This window comes from Lactuca sativa, chromosome 5 (genome assembly GCF_002870075.4).
Source record: "Lactuca sativa cultivar Salinas chromosome 5, Lsat_Salinas_v11, whole genome shotgun sequence".
In the NCBI taxonomy this organism is placed as follows: Eukaryota; Viridiplantae; Streptophyta; class Magnoliopsida; order Asterales; family Asteraceae; genus Lactuca; species Lactuca sativa.
In genome coordinates, this window is record NC_056627.2 from 284,522,281 (window position 1) to 284,528,280 (window position 6,000).

Consider the following 6,000-nt stretch of genomic DNA (forward strand, 5'->3'; position numbering starts at 1 on the left):
TGAAGATTAGATTATGAGTTTACGAAGTTTGTTAGTTTGATCGATTTTAAAGTTTAAACTATGATTTTTGTTGTTACGGTAATACTTTTGTATGTTTGTCTTAAAATTGTTTAACTTTTATTGGTGAACTTGATTTATATGTTAGTTGCTTTTATTTGGAAAAAATTAATTTTTGCAAATTGCAAGTTATAATATTATACATCAATGTGGATTAGTTAGGCATGAAACGGAAACATATTAATTTTGCAAGTTATAATATTATACATCAATGTAGATTACTTATAATCTATGCAATTAAAATTGTACCGGTCCAAATGGGTCAAAAAATCGGAAAACCCGGACCTGGACCCAGATACGGACACGACTCAGCCGGTCCGGTCCATGGTCCACAAAATTCTCCATAGCCGGTCCGGTCCAAATGCTCACCCCTACGTGATAAATATCTATAAAATATATTTATTTTTATTTTGTATATTTTACCTGTATATAGGGTGTAAAATTAAATTTCATCAGTTAGAAGATCCTCTCTAATAAATGAAGGTTTTTTTTTACCATTTGTCATACTCTCCTTCAATTTTTCAAACATCATTTTATGGTTATTTTGAATTATTTTTTTTCTACATATCATTTTATAAGTTTTTCAATTTTATTAAATTTCATATAATATTTTAATGTAATAATCATAATAAATGTATGAATAAATTGATATCAATTTTATTAATAAAATTACCTTTTAATTTCAAATTTTCTAAAATTAAAGCTCATTAGTTTCTTTTATTTATTTAAATTACTATTTTTTAACCAGTGAGAACCACGGTTATAAAATTAATTAAACTTTTATAGTAAAAAACCAAAATTATTAATCAATTATTTTAATTTATTACTTAATAGATGTTTTTTAGTTATATAAAATTATAATCGTTGATTTAAATAAATAGGTGAAGTTATATCACCTTATAATCTATATTAATTTAATTTTATTTTTTAATCTAATGTTATTAATTGAATATAATTAGAGTGAAAATTTTTAAAATTTGAAATTTAAAATATTGAATCAATAATTAATTAATGTAATTAGAGTAGGAAATTTAAAATTTAAAATTAATAGGTTGATATTCTGACATGATAAGTGACATATAATATTAATGAGGATTTCTAATGGTATGACACTTGTCAATATGAGAATAAACATATTTATTTACTAGAATAAGGAGATTTGTTTAAATTCAAAAGATAAAAAATATTTTCATTATAATAATTCATTGTTTTTTCTTATTTTCTTATAATTTAAAAGTTTTCAAATGTTTTGATCTTTATATTTAACATTTTTTTTAAATAACTCATATAATATATGGGTTTTATAACTAGTTAGATATACAAAACATAAAAACAATACATTACGCGGTTGAAGTTTACATGTGTTGATTTCAAAAACCTCCACATTCCGATGGTAAAAAAATATACAATAATTTATTCAAATAGTAATAAGTTTTATAAAATCTACATGGAGATGATCTTATCAATTTTTGGTTTCCAAATTTAAAGTATAAAATAAATTGATAAATACAAACATCTTAAAAGTTAAAATCAATAAATTAACTTACTAAAGATGATTGTTATAAGAATTAAATTCCATATTGCTATATCTACCGATAACAAGGCAATGATACCAAATGTATCGAGTTTTTTCTTCAACTTCATTTGCATATATGTTTCTCCTCTAATTGCTTCTATTCCCTTTGTTGATGGTCGAGCCTTACAAACACACCTATACCACATGTTTTTCCTCTTTCTTTTCGTTTTAAGAGAGCCATTTTCAATTGTACTGCACAAACACACTTGTACTACTTTCCCAAACATTTGTACTAGCTTATCCATTTTTATCATTCATCATTATTAATTATTATTAAATACAATTTGAGCCCAATATTTAGTCTCTAGACTATTATTTTCTTAACATTTGTACTAGCTTATCCATTTTTATCATTCATCATTATTAATTATTATTAAATACAATTTGAGCCCAATATTTAGTCTCTAGACTATTATTTTCTTAAAGGACTGATATCGACAGCAATAATACTTACTTTCATTGTTAAGATTTTTTTCAATATCCTCTTGTGTTAATTGACATGATTTTGACAACAAGATATTTGTCCTTTTCTAATTATATTGTTCACAAATAAGTTTACAAATAATATTAGTCGTCAAGATTCTTATATACAATTTTAACATTATCATGTAAAGATTAAATTTTCTATTGTAATAATGGGTATTAGAGAAATTAAAAATAAAAATAAAAATAAAAAATAAAAAACCCTACAATTATCACATTATGACATATACCATATAAATTGATTAAAGACTAATGTTTATATAAGATCATCTGGAGTACTAGCAACAAAGGGGCTCATGGTCTACGTGGCCACAAGAATTGTGCGTGCACACCAGCTCGGACCTTCGTGGTTGGGCATGATTATGGTGATTTGTGGTGGGGAGGACGAATGAGCACGACTAATGAGAGACCGACTCTGTGTGTGTGTGGTCGTGGAGAGTACTTCATGGCTTTATTGTGGGTGGTGGTGATTCATCTGAATGTTCTCCATGACCGTTGTCGTTGATAGTATTGCAGATTGTCTAATCAAACACTTTTAAGAATTTTGTTTGAGGATTCGAGTTCTCCTTGATATGTTTATGAGATATTGCTCGATCATGTGTGACATTCAAGGCGAGTGGACATCACACCTATAAGACTAAAAGGTATGGTCAATATCAACCCATTAGAAAAGTGTTGTTACCTCTGTATCACATCATCTTCGCTACAACTTCACTACCACACTACCACCCCTTATAATGGTTACCATTCCACATTAATTATCTTTTCTTTTACATTAGATTAAATAAAAAATATAACTATTAAACATAAATAAATATTTTACATTACTTAAAAACATAAAATTTTAAAACCTAAATTACTAAAACAAAACATAAACACATGGAAATTTAAACCTAAATTGCTAAAAAAACGTTGAAAATAAAATATAAATATTAAAAAACTTAGAACCTAATTTACATATTTGTTGCGGACTTGTTGTTGTTGAGTTTTTAAAAACTTTGTTAGATTTTTCGGGTCGAGATCCGGTTGGGGCTTTGTGTTTATAATTATGAAACCGATAAGAGCTATTTTTGCGACAAGCTTCCTCTGTTGATTCATATTTTTTTTCTAGAAAAATTAGAGTTTTGTCTATTTTTTCGCAAGTGTGTATTCGCTACTCGCTTTTCTGGATGAATACCCCGCCCGTTTCGCTTTGTCGCTTCCCGGTGGTCGACGAAGTTAGACTTCCGATGGACCCTCCCCTTTGGTGTCCACGAAATCATTATTGAGGTCGAGACCACAACCCACATCTGACTCGGAAGTTCTCGGCCTTTTGTTAGAGCCGGTTGTCGATTCCGAATACGCCGTCTCCAGATTAAGGGGCCATTTTGGACCCTTACGACAAATATCTCATACTTTTTGGTGGTCGAATGGTTTATCATTGTTGTCAAGCTTGTATTTGTAGCATGCGGTTGTAAGAATATTGAAATTGTTGTTACCACTTTTGTGCATATTTTTAAGATTCTCAAATATGTCATTAAATTTAGTGCAAGTCGCACGTAGGTCACTCCATTTTCCATTGACCGCGTCGACGGTCCGTTCCGTTTACCCCTAATAGTTTGTGAAAGTGGTCCAAAACACGATTCTAAAAACTTTCTCCTAATTATGTGTTGCCTCTTTTCGTGTCACACAATATGAAAATCCAAGCTTTTGATAAAACTTCCTCCTCTTCTTCGCTCCAACCCCTAACTCTTTTTTTACCTTTATCATTATGTTGCCTTCTTCTAGATGATGATTGTGTTTCTGGTGCCTTTTCTTCGTCATCATTGTCGAGGTTTAGAGGTTGGGATTGAGAAAGTGGGAATTATGATGGTTGTGCTTGAGATTGTTAATGTTGAGAAGGTTGGAGTTGAAATTGTTGAGAATAATGTTGTTGATAAATTTGGAAATAAGGTTGATTGAATTGTTGTGGTCGTTATTGTTGGTAGTAGTTTGGGTGGTATTAAAGGTTGGTGAATAGAGATTGTTGTTGGATTGAGATGTTAACAGTTACATGTAATTAAGATGTGCATATGGATCCTTTTGAGTGGTTAGAGTGGGTGGGGTATTTTGATTTGGATCCATAATTTGAAGAAAATATGAGAAAAATAGAAAGATGTTGTGTGTTTTTGTAGCGTGAAAGATGTATATAAAATTGTTGGTATTTATAGTTGTAGAATGTATGGTTAAATTTAAAAAAATAAATATTTTTTTTAAACACAAACATTTACATGCATTGATTCAACGGACAAATTTTCAACTGTTTGCAAAGTTGCTCTCTTATTGGTTGTCTTCATGCGTAGAGTGGGTCACGTCACAACATACCTACACCCATTAGGGGAGATGTTCAAGTGTAGCCTGGCTTGCCACGTCGGACATCACACGTAGATTGACCTCCCATACCGAACAACCTAACAATAACACTAAAAAAGAAACAATAAATAACACAGAGACACGATAGTTATTCGTAGGACTTAATAGAACCAATAATAAACAAGCTCCAAACTAAAAGCCTAATTAGCCACAAAGCGATATATTGTAATCAAAGTTCACAAAGGGAAGCCAAGTAAGATTTGGTGCACCCTTTGGGGTTCTACATGGATAAAACAAAAGCCATGAAAAAGGAAGACAACCGATATCCATCCTCTTCATCTGCCATTAAACTCCATACCTTCTAACATGCCATCGAAAAAAACCACAACTAAAGGAGTCCATTTGCAAAATTTACTGAAACATCATTAGAATTTTCCTCATCCAGATTATCTTATGCCATCCAACCATATTATTTTTGTTATTTATATTGTTTTCTATATCATATATATATATATATATATATATATATATATATATATATATATATATATCATACATACTTATAAAGCTAGCATTTTTTCTTGAATCTCATGCATTTGAAACCCCTATAAAAATTTGTCAACACCTCATGCATTTGAAACCCCCACACCTTTTCACCTTCAAAGTAATTAATCACACATAATCCCATTCCAAGAAAATCACACACTCTATAAATTCAACACCTCATAACATACATACTTATAAAGCTAACATTTTTTATTGAATCTCATGCATTTGAAACCCCTTTTTTTAACTTCCTCAAACCACATTCATTTGAAACCTTTTTTTTAAATAATGCAACTCAAAAGTTTTCTTAATTATGATTTAACACTCAAAAGTTTTATAACTTATATTATGTTTAATTAGCATTTATTGAAAATTTTACTATAAAAAGGCCAATCTTTTCGAAAGACATGCATACAAATCATATACAAATTTCAAAAAGAAAACAAACTTAAAGGTTTTTGTGTTGGGTCGAGGTCTTATGACCACTTTTGGAGATATGTTATTATATTAGAGCTTTTAATTTGTAAGTTTGTTATACTAATTCGTTTTTATATTGTCTTCGTTTTTTGATTATTGTAACACAGTGGTTGTATATTGTGGTTTAATCGTTAATATATTGATCATTTGTTATATAGAGTGATGTCGAAAATATTTAATTAAATATTTTAAATATGTTTTTTTGTTTTGTAAGTGTACCATTTCAAAAAGATAATTAATTAAAACTCATACATATGTTATACTTTCCATCTCTCTCTCTCTCTCTCTCTATATATATATATATATATATATATATATATATATATATATTATAATAGAGGTCAAAACACTTCAACCAAAATTTATTTAAAATCTAATATTTCAAATGCTTTTTAATAATGATTGTAAAAATTTCAACATGTGTTATTTAATTGATTGATTAATAAAAATATTAATGTTTTGAAACTCCTAACTCTTAAACTTATATTATTTAATTTGTTAGTTAACTAAAATATTTTTCCTATACAAAG